The 16,355-nt window shown below is 39.2% G+C and overlaps 1 protein-coding gene across 18 annotated transcripts in view; it reads right to left on the reverse strand.

The window, feature by feature from the left end:
- MBD5 (methyl-CpG binding domain protein 5) overlaps positions 1-16,355 on the reverse strand; it is a 144,835-nt gene that overhangs the window by 79,777 nt on the left and 48,703 nt on the right. For all 18 annotated transcript variants that reach the window (XM_054207678.1, XM_054207679.1, XM_054207677.1 and 15 more), the window contains exon 2: positions 13,315-13,412. The gene's annotated coding sequence lies outside the window, so the exon portion shown is untranslated. The remainder of the gene's footprint in view (positions 1-13,314; positions 13,413-16,355) is intronic.

Consider the following 16,355-nt stretch of genomic DNA (forward strand, 5'->3'; position numbering starts at 1 on the left):
AGTAATGCTAAATGTATTCTGCTGTTCAGGTGCAAGCTATCAGTTACCAGATAGCTTTTTGGAATATTGATTTTATTTTAAGAGAAACATGTTAAGCATAAATAGTTTACAAAATGAAAAAGCAGGATGAAATTATGAAAGCAAGCAGAACTGACAGCATATGACGCTAAGGTAGAATATTTCCTAAGTGCCTATGTCATACATCAGACTTCTCTATGCCCCTTGGCAAGGCTCATTCTGTCTCCTCCTGCTGTCCCTGCTGCCAGCCCCACCTCCCTTAGCATGGGAAACAGTTCTTCAAACTGTGCAAAACAAGCTGAGAGTCTATTACTTCTAACTTAGTCATCAGTAATGACCTTGCTTTGGAGTCACATGTATTAGCTAAAACTCACCGCGTACCGTTACTGCTGGGGAGGTGTCGCCCCGCGTCCTGTAGCCCAGGTGGGACACTCCCTCCTGCCTCTAATCGTCCCGTGCACGACCTTTGGGTACCCAACTGGTGACGCACCCAACCTTTAATGGGGTGAAGTTATCAGCTACTAAGCTTCTTTCTGAAAGCGTTCTTTGAAATACTGCAAAACATGGTATTTTTTTTTTTTAAACACCTAAAGAGTACCAGTTTTCTCAAACCAATTCATTGTCTTCCCTCCTCCTGGATACACACTGATATCTTACACATCCATCAAAAGCGTCAGCATAACCTGGGACTCGAAGCACTGAGAACCACTGCCCACGCCACGCAAGTGTCCATCACAAAGGCACTAGCTGATGTCCTGCTAGCAAATGCTTATACTCACCACCACACCAGTGAAGCCTCCAAACTGTACTTCACACACAATGGAAACCTTCTCCTGGTGAGTCACCAGGAAGTTATTCTTTTTTTGGCACCAGTATGGATCAGAGTAAATTAACGGAGTAAATTAACAGACATGCAGGAAAGCTCTTCTCCTGCATCCCAAATCTCTAAAGCCATTTTTGGACTTGTAGGCATGAACCACTGAAACAACAACAGATGAAGTGACAGTCTGATTCCTGAAAAGGACTGGCCAAAGGCCTCACATCTCGTATTCCTGTCAAAATACATCCAAAAGATATCATATGTGAAATCTATCAAAAGCTGAGTGTTAAAAAATTAAATCAACCTAATTAGATAGACAGCTAGCCTTTATTAAGTAGTTACGGAATGTCCATGGTAAAAAGCACACAGGCTCTAGAGATCACCAACATCTGCACTTAAAACTACACCGGGATCGTGTATTTGACGATGAGGTGAGCGAAACTTAAATAAAAGGTAAGTTCTTCTAATGTTCAAAGACTGCCTTGAAGGTGTAGCATGTTTTTAGCTATTTTAGCACATTTTCTTTAGAAGCAGAGATCAGGTTTGTGTTTCTTGGCTTCCAAGTCTTGAAAGTATTAACTCTGCTTTTAGTTTTCAGGAATACTTCTCTATTTTGTTTTCCTGTCAAGCCTGGAGCTGCAGCGGACAAGGACAAGCTCAGGGGTTGCTGCCTTCGTAGGGGCAACCGATCAGGAGGGAGCACCCGAATCCACCCGAAAACGTGTGCTGTTAAGTTCCTAGGGACAAAAGACCATCTGTGCAGTCTTTGAAGATCTCATGTGGGCAACTGCATGGTCAGACACCAATTTCTGGAGAGCTCTCCTTCGGCAGACACAGAGAAGGGAACTTGAGGAGTACATGACAAGTGCACACAGCACAGATTTGGACAAATCCAGATGTGTCCGAGGTTACCCCCCCATTGACATCTGTTGGCCAAACCCTGAATCTAGTAATTTATTGAACTTAAATCACCAAGTTGCAGAAGTTATGGAAAAATCTACTAAAAAAGTAACCCATGTTTATTTTCTCTAGAAAATCTTCACAAGAGAACCTCATTAGAAACATCTCCAATATCTTTGTTTTTTACCTTTTATTAGAGCAGAAGAATCATGGGAATGAATGACAGAGATGGCTTCAGCATTCAGCGTCCTTCATGGTACCAGTGAACAGTTTTAGATGGGACAAAATACTAGATGAGTTCAAGGACAAACAAGAAAAAATTAACTAATAATGAATCTCAGAGCTCGTACTACAAAACATGCTGCAAAAATATCTAAATTTGTCAAATCCAGAAGGGCCAGGTATCTCAAATGAGATGCCTATCCAAAATGTAGCCATGAAACACACCTCAATCGATACAGCACTGCACTTTGTGAACAGAACCGAAAAGCTTTTTCAGTTCTGACATCAGTTTCTGCAGAAGCAGGACCTAACTCAGACCTCAGTAATAGCACATGAACACTGACTGTATCCTCAAATCTGCTTTAACATCACCTTTTTATCATCACTAAATGACCACATTTAGTTCAATGCTAAAACATATAGTTTAATCCTCGATTCGTGTTTTATAAACTTCTATTTCTATCCAAACAAATAACTTACTGTTGTGTCAGTCCAGTAGCAATTTGCTATGTTGGACTTTTTTTTCTCCCTTTCAGTGAATACATCCCATTATTGTAAATATTATATGAACTTGAACCTAAGGAACACAGCCCGGCTATTCCGACACCCAAGGAAGAACCTATGGTCCCCTGCAAGCTCTCCCTGCCTCCCAGCAATGCCACCCAGTTCGCTTCCCAGGCTGAGGGGCTAAACTGGTTTTACTATTTATATACTTAGTTCTGGATTTAGGAATTGATCATGGAGGAGGATGTCAGACCCTTCTCTCCATCCAGTCAAAAATGTAAACCCCTTACCCAAACCCTAGAAGTCACTTACGGCTTTAGGTGCTCCTCCAGAAGAGCTCCGTAGTGGGAAGGGACCGAGGGTGCTGGTCGCAGAGCCCTGAGGGATTCTGCCTAAGCCTGTACCTGGAGCGCAGGCTCTAAATATACAGCAATGCAATTTTTTCCCTATCACAGAATTTTGCGTTGAACTATATATTTGGGGCAGCACTAGCCTTAATACATGTTTTAGCCTCCAAAAAATCTCTAAATTCTATTTAACATTTCCCACATTGTTTCTATCAGTAATTTAGGGGATAAAGCAGTAAGGCACGTCAGTAGGATAGCTGCAAACATAGTACGCTGTGTATCAATTTTATGCTAGAGAGCTGCAGCAAAAGTATGCTAGGCTGTGTTTCTTAGCACACTGTTTGGCGGATTATTTTCACATAAATGGTTTTCACAAACTTTCCAATTGGCATCGTTTTTTCTCTTTGCACATAGTGCAAGAAAATGCTAAAGCACGTGTACAGAGAGATGAAGAAAGTATATAATACTATAACAACAACAAGCAACAACGCAATTATGAAAGATTTAGTAGGTATAAGCAAAGAGGAAAATACTTAAGTCCTTCCAGATGAAAGGTAGAGCAGTATTATAAAAAGCTATTTCTTACTATTACAAGCAATTAAATATGGAAATATTTTCTAAGTGAAATAGCGAGCTCACTATCACTTCCAGGCTTTGAAACAAGATCAGGGAGCTTTCGAATAGGCGAGCTTGAATCCAGGTTCTGCAAAAAGTGATAGTCTGCATGCCGAAGGAAACGAGCAAACAGTCCCTGCGGTCTCTTCTGGCCTTTGGGTTAATTCCCTTCCTCTCCCTTAACGTGCCCAGAAAAAAAGAGATCCGTCTTGGGCAGGAAAGCAAAATAAGCAGAGTAGATCTATAGATGGAAGACACAACCGAAGAATCTATGTCCAATTGAAGGCACTACTCCCACCTTCACTCAAAGATATGCTTTTACAACAAGTATTTCTAATTTGAAAGCATTTTATCATTGATCAGTTGCACTTTACTGCTTTGCAAAAGGACTTCAATATAGCTTTGTACATTAAGGAGACGTTTGTAGAGTCTGTTTTGCTGGGGAAAGAAACAGCAGCTATGGGAAACGCAGCTTGTGTCCCTTCACCCTGCTACTTCCCAAACGAGCATCATCCGATGCCGTGTGTGGTCCAGATCTCTGGACCTTGCTCTTTCTCATGAGCTTCTTCCCTCCCCCCTCCCTGCAGCTGCAGCCAGGCTGGTTCGTTCGTAATTATAAACCATCTTCTACTGTCTCAGATGGAATTTTAGCTTTGCATTCCTGTAGCCCAAATCAAAACTATTCATAAAAAATGCATAATTTTATATGTTTAGATGGGACAATCGTGATAAACTAATATGAGGGCATCGAACCTCATTCGAAAACATCTGTGTCAAACCAGTGACTTGTCGTGTGAACATTTAACTTCTTTTTCTTCAGCTACACTGGGAACAACAAGTTTTTTGGTAAAATGTACCAGTATATCACCCCAAAGCAGCGACCCATTTTGCTAACGAGAACCTAGAAAGACCTTTCTTACGTCCTAGCAGGGCAAAAAAGCCACCACTTCACAAGATCTTTTGTGCCGCCAAAACAAAACGTCAATATTCTGCTCCTGTTGTGAGCACAAGGCTCTTTTTTTCTAAGAAAACGGACTATCTAAAAATAGGTGTGTTTAGGATGGTGCTCCCACCATCTTAAACAGGTAGGCAAAAGGTAAATTTGTTTTGTCATTTGAAACAGCATACCTATTTTTAGAGATTTGAAATGTATTTCAAATTTGAGATAATCAACAAAATCCAATTTAGGAAAAATCATGAAAATCATCCTCTTAACCTATGTACTACTTCTTTATAATAACTTCCACTGAAAAGATATTGCAAAGAAGTCTTAAGTACAAAGCAAACAGACAAAACCAACTGAATTATGGACACACATTTGGTGGTAACCACCAAATTCTATACCACGGTGCTAGAGAAAGGTGTCTGGTCAGGTTTTACTCTTCTCAGTCTTGGACACTGTAAACCAACTGGTTTTTACAGGATTTCATGGATGCAGACAAGGTATCAGGGCTATCCACATGCTTATTATATGTGACAGACGTCAAAATCAGCTAAATATTGGTAATGTGTCATTTTTAAAGTAATATCACCTAAATCAACGATTTGCTAACTTGCTACACTGGAAGATATGTGTTTTGTGGTTTCATAATATGAAAGAATTAGCAATGCACTTCAAAATGCCCCTTTGCAGCAACAACAGTACTTTTCTCTAGCATCACCGGTTCCAAATAATTGTTTTTCAAAGATTAAAACCAATTTTAATGAGGATTAACTCGATCAAGGCACGTGCATAAACTTCTGTTGATATAACAGTTGAAGACAGTTACTAAGATTTTTACACTTTAAATGGTATTATAAGAGTTAGAATGATACTTGAGTAAAACGATCTACTGATCAATCCTCTGCACAGACACAATAATATACTAGTATCATCTACGTGAATGTTGAATTCATCGTGTTTTTCACCAAGCAGCGGTTATCTAATCTTCTGCAAGTCAATGGAAATACCGTCATTAAGCTTTAATCAGGTAAAGTTTTCTTACTTTCTCCAGCTGTGAAATTTCATACTACACACAAGGTAGTCAATAACTTTACCAAGATCACTTGAATATGACTATTTGGGGGTTATAAGGCCGCAAAGAAGCCAAAAGTTGACATGCAACTAACAACCAAGTACTCCCTTCTACTTTCTAAAAAAATCAAGACCTTTATTCGGTGCTGTTCTCGACTAATTAGAGAGTTGTTGTACGGGAACATGCGGTGTATTTATCCACTTTGGAAGACGCCTCACTCTCATCTACAGAACGCAAAAGCCAAGGACTTTGACTGATGCCAGTATCTATCTGCTGAAGATCCTTTCAGACTACGTAACACTGCTTCTTCTTCAAGAAGATGAAATTGTGTAAAATAACCATCTGAAGCATATGTGTCATGGGTATATATTTAATTCTATACTATGAGAATATAATATAAACTGAAAGCTACTACATGAGAACTTCATTCAACACAAAGAATATCCTCCAGTCAGACCACCTACATGTCAGACTATTCCAGGCTACCATTATGCCTACTGTCAACTCTTCATTTGCCTACAGAATCTATCCTATGAAAATGTCACTTGCTGTCACTCAACTCCTTAAGCTATGCTTGAGAGAAAAAGAAAATTGAAGGAAAAAAAAGAACCTGAACCAACATAGATGTCTACACTAGAAAATGTATAAGACTTCCAAACAAGAATTAGTAGCATAAGCAAAAACATTGTGTTAGAATTATTTAGGTGAGGTTAAATCATATACATTATAATACACATAAGTGATACAGGTTTTGTTCTTCTGCTTTTATTGAAGGTGAAGCTGTGGCCAGGTTTCCTGGTCCGGTTCCCATTCCCTTTGTCAGGACAGCAATTAAGTGAGAATTCTGTCATGTAGCTACCTTCTCATAAACTATGATCAAATTAGACACAGGATTCGACAACAAACATTTCTATTTATGTATCAACAGTATGAAAATGATAGTGTTTTGTTTTCTGACATCTAAACAACACATATCTCAAAGATATTACAGTTACTTTGTAAAATTCACACTGGGATCTACGCCCTAAATAGTTTTAGTTCCTGTATTAAGGACTCAACAGATGGATGGAGCTGATATTTTAACTTTTCCAGCTACCTTTCAAATGGAAAGTTTAGTTCACCCATCCTTTTCCTGACCTCAAGTATTTTTGCCCCCACTCAGAACGGTACCTATAAACTTTCATACACTGAGGATAAAAGCCAAAAAAAATTTAATGGATCCTTTGAAGTGATGTGGTCGTAGCCTGGGATACAAAGCTAAAGCCGATTGTGGCGATCGTGGTGAAAACTTTACCTCTCATCAACATTTTTCAGGGATGTGGTAAAAAATAAAAATAAACATTCTGTTTTGACTGATGGCTCTGGAGTATCACCACAGGTTTTCAGAGAAAAAGTGACTCTTTTCTTCTGAAACTTTGCGTGAGCTTGAATTTAAAAGCATCACTGGTTTTAATTTAAACGCATTGCACTGAACTGGGACCCTTTTAAAAGAAGAGACAAAGATGTTTGAGATTCACTGAGCTGGATGAGCAGAAACCAACGGGGGTAGGGATATGCTGACAAAAGCCAGTTAAGAATCTGAAAAATGATGATGCCTTGCTTAAAGATAAACCAACAAAAGCAAAAATTAGTTAGTTCAAAGCTCTTATTTCTCATTGTAGGAAAGCTGTTGTGGTTATACTTGTAACATATAAATTGCAGCTCCTGGTGGTACAAGGCCAGATGCGACATGGATAAACACTGGTGACCCAAGTGAACGCGCCAACTTCAACCCAGGGCCGTACGCAAAGCCGTGGGAGCACCAAGGGTTCCTCCCTTCCCACCACTGCCTTTACAGAACCAAAATCTTGCTTAACTGAAGACAACTGCAAACAGCTCAACAGAGTCAAGGAAAGCTCCCGACCCTTCTCCCTCCACATGATAACGAGGACAGAAACAAGGAGAAAAGCCAACTTGGCCAGGCCTTTGCTGGGGGGGACACTTGCATCTGGGACAGGACCCACTGCTCAGAATCACCAACACCAGTTATCCAAACCAACCACTGGCTGATGAACCACAGCACAGACATCTCTCTTTTTTTTGTACTTTCACTTCCCTCAACCGTTTCGATAGGCTCTCATCGTGATAGCAGGTCTACAAGGATGTGAATTTATAGTAAGGGGAAAATAAAATTAAATAGCAAAATGGAAAAAACCCACCTCCACAAACTTCCAGAACATCTTCATGTAAAGAAAAACAATGGTTTCCTACGTTTTCATTAACAGCTATATTTTAAATTTGCTACCCTTGAGCTGCTTTTTAGAGCACTGTTTTTTCAGAAGGAATTGAAGACCTGAATTTGGTTTGGTGTTACAACAGAAAAAGAATAATTCAGTTTATAGTACATAGTACATTCTTCCTTTAAATATTTTGTGTCATTAACAAATAATGATAGTAGTTCTATTACCTGTTATTTTAAACCCATAGCTCTTCAAGGAAAAATGAAGATGATGTGGCTTTTACTTCACAGAAGTTTCTTGAGGTATTACAGGAAAACGTAAGGATGGATATTCGTAAAACTTCCTAACTTTCCAACATCCCAAACTGAAATCATCAAAACCCCCAAAACCTTCTGGAGACACGCAGGCTGCTGTGACTGTATGAAGCCTTAGACAACTAATTGAGAAGCTGTATGGCTAGCTTTGCTAAGAAAAATTAGACATTAAAAAAGGTCAATTTTAACAGTTGTGCTACGATGTTTTTAAAGAGGGATGTACTGCAGTATCAGAAATTTTTGCGTTATTTAACTTTGAAATTACAATTAAACTACTGAGCTTGATTAATGTGGTAACAATAAAAATGTGTGGGGAATATTTACTTTTGTTCAGGGTGCCCTCTGTCCCAATCTTTCAAAATGGAAAGGCCTTGTTTGCAGTATTTATTTACTGTGGCTGCATCAAGGAAAAGTTCAAAACATCACCTCATATTTTACTTGAAAATTGTTTCAGAAGGACCAGCTGGAAAAGAAACAGAGACCACGGAAAACAAATATCTTGCTCTGGTGAAACGTGAAAAACTTGGCAGAAGAGCTACAAAATTTTCTGCTAAGGCAGAGAATGACCTATCAGGTCTACTATATTTAAAACATATTCTAAAATTTGGCTCTAAAATGTACCTAAAAGTAGTGATATTGTAGAAAAACATTTTAGGAATATCTTTTTTTTTTTTCCTTCCCCCAAATTCTTGAAATCATTTCTGTAGAAGTAACTTTCAAATTAAGTAGGTTTCCCTTTATTAAATTTCAAAAGGTAGAATTAGTTTCTATCTTGCATTAGAGAAAATAACTTGGGATTTCACAAAAAAGCCAACCCTATCATATCAAAAGATGAGAGAGAGACAGAAAATTGACTGCTCTCAGAAAAACATTAGGGCTTCAGAAAAGACAATTGGGCTCCTTGGTTTTAATGGCAATTCAGGAAAAAATTGCCCGTCAATCTGGGCTGCAGGCTGCTGCAGGGAGAGAACTGATGCAACACGACACTGTTGCTTCTCTGTCTTAGAATAACTACAATCAAAACATTAGTAATGACACAGTTCTGAGACAAACTATTTAGAGAAGCACTCTGTATGCAGCGCCAAGTCGTTAGGCTGTATACTTCAGTAGAATTCAACAGCCTTATAAATTCCAAAGTTTGGATAGCGAGAGGCCCGATTTTGTGCAGTGATATACCAGGAGACCCAGAATTACACAGTTCAGAAAGTTCTCAAAGACTCCACGGCCTGCAGCTGGAGGGGGCACAGGGGACTGAACACGTCTATCATTTTATCGCACAGTATAAAAGTCTCTCTAGCTACTAGAATTTTCCAGGTACTGTTTAAAAAGACAAAATACAAGAAACAGATATAAACCTCACTCGCCCTCCTTAAGTTTGCATAACCATTTTTCTATTTTATTAATCCTATATGTTTTTGCGCCCTTCTGTGTGATTAACGAGAAAAAAATATGAGGACTTGTAATGTATCGTTCTGGTTTCTTTCAGATCTGAAACAAGCAGTACAAACCAGTAAGTGCCATCTCAGTTTACGAATGAAGAAAATCCCCTGTGTTTGTGCTAAAACTGTTATATGCATCTTAAAAATACCCCAAAATTCCAAACTGTTTTCTAATGCACAATTTTAAGCATTAGGGAAGCGTGTAACCTCCCTAGCGCAGCACAGACACAGACTCGGCTCCTCCGGAGCACTCCACAGTCCCACCGAAGGAGCTCCAAGGCTGTTGGACTGGAGTTGACTCACATCGGCTGAGGCAGGGCATGGGCAGAGAGATGTGCAACCTTCAACACCCAGCTGTGCAGACTCACCTGGAGAAAAAGGGGTGCAAATCCGGAGCCAGAATAGAACTGTAATTCCGGAAAGTCAGTGAAATGAGGGAAGACCGGTACTGTGTGAGAATGGATAATGAACTTGGAATAGAAACCAGCTGATGTTAGAAATTACTTGGATGAGGGAGAATGAAAACAGAGATGCAGGATGAGAGACACACAAGGAACTAGGACACAAGTAAGAATGGCTCAATGTGAAACTGGATCATAGAATCCTCTAGGTCGGAAGGGACCTTTCAGATCATTGAGTCCAACCATCAACCTAACACTGCCCAAACCCCCACTATCCCATGTCCCTCAGCACCACGTCTGCCCAGCTTTTAAATCCCTCTAGGGATGGTGATTCCACCACTGCCCTGGGCAGCCTCTTCCAATGCTTGACGACCCTTTCTATGAAGAAATTTTTCCTAATATCCATCCTAAACCTCCCCTGGAGCAACTTAAGGCCGCTTCCTCTTGTCCTATTGCCTGTTCCTTGGGAGAAGAGACCAACCGCCCACTTGCTCCAACCTCCTTTCAGGCAGCTGTAGAGAGCGATAAGGTCTCCCCTCAGCCTCCTTTTCTCCAGGCTGAACCCCAAGCAGAATGAAACCATGACTTCAATAAAAGATGCCCAGGCCAACAATCCTTTCAATTCCTACGCTTTTCATGGAGGATCGCTGCTCTTGCTTTTCTGGCTTGAAAGAATCTTCATGGAGTGAGCACCCCAGTTCTGCAACTACTGTAAAAAGTACATAAACCCCAGCGGCCCATCAAAAGACCTGCCACGGGAAAATGCTTCTGCAAAATAACCTGGGCTTCAGAGGTTGGGTTTTGCCAGAAAGTCTTAGTGAAAACCTGTTGCTAGCTAAAAGGTATAGCAAAGGATAAAGGCAAATTCTTAATTCTATCTGCAGAGCAAGGTTTGAAAATTATATAGCGCAGAAGATCTGGAACCACACACTGAACAATTAAAAATACTAGATAGCTGCATACTGATTAAATGCCACCTATTTAACGCAAGGATTTCCTTCTATGGAGAAAAATAGCATGTTATCATATAATTAAAGACTGCATGATAATGTACAAGGTACAAGTGGGTGAACCAAGGTCACTAAGGTTTTGAAGTATTAGACTGCAAGCACAGTAATGCGTATTAAATACAAAAAGCCCTTGCATTTAAAAATAGATCAAATGGAATAGAAACAGTGGCTGCACATACCTATACGGCTGCGAACATTTTAGTACCAGTAGACAAAAGGAGTGCAAAATAAAAGCTAAGATGCTGAGAATGAGAGTTAATATTTTTTTTTTTTTATTTCATAGCATTCAAGATGTTTATCCACATGTATGTATTAAAACTTTACGGAAATAACCAGTAAAACATTAACCTTACAAAGAAATACTTTCCCTGTCCCAGTTTTTCACACACTAAAACTGTTTCTTCTTAACCCAAACGCAACCTTTGATACTTATTCCCCCAAAACATTTGGTTTTCCTTTACCAAACGTTGTAGGTCCCCATTTTAGAACAAATGAAAACATAGGCAAAGGTCTATCCTTGAAGGAAACCATAACAACAAAACAAACCCAAAAATTTAACCTCAACATAGCAGAGGTATAAATAACCTCTCTCAGCTCACGAGTGTTTATCTTTTGAATGAAAAAGTTCTTCCGTTCTGGGGGGTCAAAAAAAAAGAAAAAAGGAAGGAAGGAAAAAAGAAAAGAGAACTGCCTTCATTTCTTTCTTAATTTGAGCTTCCCTCTAACAAACATCTACTGTTTGTTTCCTTATTTTAGGTCATGTAAGTCATTTATGCTTGCCGCGCTTTTTAACTCTTTCCCACCTGCTGTTCTCCTACAGCATCGCCCCGGAGCTGAGAAAACCCAGACCGATGGAACCAGGGCTGCGTTAACCCGGCTACATCTGCCAGTGTCCACTGCACACGGCGACATACCTGAGTAACATGAAGTTTTAGTGCCCCTGCAGTTAAACATGGGCTGAAAAAAACCCTCAAAAAAGTAAAAAAGGGGTTTCGTAGGAAAGCTCTGGCTTATGTAAGATACAGAATGAGCAGTAAAACAGAAATGCATTACAAACGCTACAGAAATGAAATATTTTTTTAACACAGAAGTGAGACAGAACCTTGTCCCTGTGTGTCCCAACCCTGACGTTCCACCAGGCTGGGTCCCAGCTTATTACACAGTTCTAAGAATGTTCTGTTCATACTGCTTGAAAAATCAGTTACAAAGATCTACAGAACAAGGCCTTTCCCAGCAGATCAAGGTTGCCCGGACAAGCCTAAAGGCAGAAACTTAGTTACAAACACTGAATAAACTTTGTACAAGGTAGGTCAGTTTTGACTCTGTTGCATCACATGGTGTTGCGCTGCAGGTGAAGAAGAGTTTCAACAGGGCCACAGCATCCTAACAACACAGTGAGTTTTATTCTTCAAATAAACAGCTAATGAGAGCTAGTCAAAGTTCAGATTCGAGAACTAAGTAGCTTATTCATGAACTTATCCATCCTCTTATTCAACAGCATTTTACATGCTTCATTTTGAAAAGTCTCAGGCGAAGTCACTGTATTCAGAAGTTCAAAAATGAAGCTGTACCCGCATTTTGGACCCGTCTACTAAAACAAAGAAAAGCAAATATGTAAATTTCTAGTGAATTAAAGTGCCCCATTAGGAGTTCAATTATATTCTGAAATTATGTCTTAATTGCTTTGCTCATAGATGAGCTGTACAGCTAACCAAAAATCTACTGCCATATAATCATCACTAAATTTCAGATATTGCCACACATTAAATTAACAGCAGATAATGAGTGGGAAAATTAGCTCTATTTCCGTAACAGAAAAGATTCTTCCCATAGTACCTAGAGTGTTTTATACAGTTTCAAAATAGAAAAAATAATATACAAACAAAACTCTCCTGAATATCTAACACTTATTTTGACCAAAAGTCCACCCATTCAAAATAAATAGTCCAAGCAGAGCGCACATCAGATTTGCGTCACTAATATTTAATTAAAAAGAAGTCACATTTCTAAACTTCTGTACAAATCTTCAAGAGATTGACCATTATTTTACTTTGTGTGTTGCTAGCTATTTCTTTCCCACATAACTTTTGTCTTTTTGAGTAGTAATCCCCGTGCCCAACTACTCTTTAGATTTTAATGTATAAGGTGTTCCTGGTTCTCACCAGTATCACAGACAGATAATGCAAATGACCCGTAGTGCGAAAAACTCATGAGAAAGAAAGAATAAGGGATAACATTAAATGCAGGAAAAAAAAAACCAAACCAAGCTAAGGATTCATATTCTTGTAACTAGAAGGAGGAAAAGAAACCGAGCTCCTTCCATATAGCTTATTTTTCCCATTAGGAGGATAAATAAACTTACTGAAAAAAGTTAGAACTTCTGGAATTGTAGTCAGGCTCCTGAGCTTCAGCTGCTGTTCAATTGTGAGGACAACAGCTATCTAACTTATTACTTATATACAAATGTATAACATAAATTATTTTACTTACCTTTGCTGTCTGAAGGAAACAGATTTCAAAGATCTTGTCTGTAAACGATATATTCTTCAATATTTATGCCTCCAATGACCATCATCGTCAACAAGGATCTGAAGAAAAACATCACGAAGCCAGGTTAGTTGCAACTAGACTTAAGATTTTTACAAACTGTGTTTCTTTTATTAACAAGGCACTAAGTAAAATTTTACATTTCATACATTCATTTATTAACTGCTGTTAAAAACAAAGAGACAAGCACCAGAGCCATTTCACGGGAAGGCATTTGCCTATTTGAGGCATAGAGCAATTACTCCACATGGGTATATTTAAGACTAAACACGCCAAACGTAGGAAATTCAGTTATCATACCAAAATAACAACAGCAGTAATTATCCCATGAGCTGAAGATTAAAAAAGACAAATAAAATTACAAATTAGTATTGAAGTGTGTTATATTATAAAGCACTAATAGATTATCAAAATTTAAACCACCTCTCTAAGCTTTGAAAAGCCAAATTGAAGGTAACTTTGAGACAACGTCCCTAAAAAGGCCAGTTAGGGTTTTATTAAGACAACTCCACATTATTCAACAGTATAACCATACAGTATCATTTATTAGCGCTGTTTTCGTATTTCAGTGCTGTAACTATGGAAAGATGAATTAAATAAAATAAATTACTTGCTTATGGTAAGGTCAGCACCAAATGAACTAGTCCATGTACGTATTTCCTTTGGAATCAACCTATGCTAAAATGCCCAATAGCTCAACTTTTTTCTTCAGGTCTCAACTTCTTTTGTTGAATGAGAAACCCCTTGTCTATTTATTAATACCACAATAAAATTTCCACAGAGTAGTTGAGGTTGGCAGGAACCTCTGGAGAACATCTGGTCCACCCCACCTGCTGAACCAGGCAACCTAGCGCCGGTGGCCCAGGACCATGGTCCAGTTGGACTTTGAACATCTCCTCCATGGGAGGAGACTCCACAGCCTCTCTGGGCCACCTGGTCCAGTGGTCAACCACCTTCAAGTAAAAAGGTGTTTCCTGGCCTTCAGAATGTCCTGATGTTCTCTGCTCTGAAGAACTTTTACTTAATGACGGAACTTCAAAAGTCAGGGTAACCAACCCTTACGTACGTGCCCACCAGTATATACCACATTAAGCCCCACTAGTCCCCGTATAACCTAACACGCTGCAACGCTTTTGAAATCTTTCAGTCCTCATTTAGCAACAGAAAAAGCTTTTGTTTTGTAAAGAATTCTCCCCTCTACTTAGTCAATTCCACTTGGTTTAATTTTTCTCAGTTTAGAGAGGAATCCAACTCTGAGCAACGGAAAACCCTTTACCGACTCCTCTGACAGCACACGACCACAGCAGCAATCCGACTCAGGCTAACACAAGCAACTAATTCATCATCTTGAATATATATGTGTTTTAAAACATGATTTATCTATTTACTAATTTATTTATTTGCAGGCCTGAGACATCTGATTGCCAGCAGCCGGGACGCGTGTGGAAAGGTGACCACATCACCAGATCACTTCGCAGCTTCTGTGGACAATTTATTGCTGCTTAAAGCCATAACAGTTAAATACCTCCAATAGCAAAACCGCTAAGTTTTTGCAGTTTGCCTCTATCAATGCAAAAAGTTATTTCAATCTCAGCTTTATCTGAATTGTCCATGTTTGTTTCTTCTGAATTCAATCCAAAGCCCCACAACTTCCATCACCTGAGAATGAACACCTTTCAAATCAACTTCTGCGAAACAGCAAGTTATCGAATACTTAAATAGATATTCTTTGCTCTTTCTAGTACTTCCAAAAATTTAAAACCCCTGTAGAAAAAAATAACTGTCAGATCAGTCTCTGAAATAAAATTGCATTGGCTATACCATGATTATGCTAACTCTCTTTTTCTAATGAAAAATCTGAAAAAGAAATTGGATGTACACTGTGCCTTGATGCTTGCCAAACTGAGACTTGATGGATTGGTACGGAAAAAAATTCCGGATACAAAATGACCCTATTAAAGTATTAAAAAGCTGCTGTGTAGGAACTGAAAGCGATGCTGCCCCAGCAGACTGCCGCTGCGTTTTCAGATATGGTTCAAGACAGGGTTGAGGGGCAGGAGAGGAATGGAAAATGTATTTCAAATAATTTAAGGCTAACGAAACACCTTGAAGCACACAGAAGCAGCCTGTGAAACAAATGGGCGCACAACAAGTTCTGCTGATAAACAACCCCATCTCAGACAGCAAATGTTGCTCTGTGAAGGTACACCACGGGAATATTAAACCCAAAATAATTACCTTTAATTCAACAGGTCTACATCTTGTGCAGTCGTGACATACCCTTCTTTTGTCAGCTACGCTTGGCTTTGGCTGTACTGTACTTGTTTTATTTGCCAAACCAATAAAGTCAGAGGAACAAACTGGTACGGAAGCCAAAGCAGAATCCATCAGCAGATTTGTTTAATAAGCTCAGCGTGGAAGATGGTTATCAGCGGTCAGAGCAGAAAGCGCACCTGCTGACAGGGAGACCTTAACATGGAAGATGCACTGAGAACTGGAGGAAAAACCGCTTCTTTAAAGGCAGAACACATACTATGGCGCAGCTACAGGGAAACGAACACGACATTTCATTGTGCCATTTTAAACAATCATTCTTCAAAGTGGTTCAGAGTCTGTGACTTGTTTTCCCTAAAAGCAACTTCGCACATGTAATTCGGTACTGTGGCTTTCTCTCAACTGCCCTTCCAACTTAGCATCCAATTTTCTTAAGAAGTTGAATCATACCCAAATTTCCCCAGATTTTTGAAGTGCCACTGAAAAGATTTTTTTTTTCACCTGACAAGTAAATCATTCTCACTTTGCTTTTTGTCTTAATAGATATTTTCTTTTTTTGTTGGCACTGAAATGCACAACCAAAATCCAGATACTTAAACTCTGCTCCCATTGCAGACGTTATTTCTGACCAGATTTAATCATCTTTCTCTCATACATGACAACCGCAATAATTGTAAGGGTATCATTAATTTTGTTCTCAAAACCTCTAA

Source organism: Rissa tridactyla, chromosome 7 (assembly GCF_028500815.1).
Source record: "Rissa tridactyla isolate bRisTri1 chromosome 7, bRisTri1.patW.cur.20221130, whole genome shotgun sequence".
Lineage (NCBI taxonomy): Eukaryota > Metazoa > Chordata > Aves > Charadriiformes > Laridae > Rissa > Rissa tridactyla.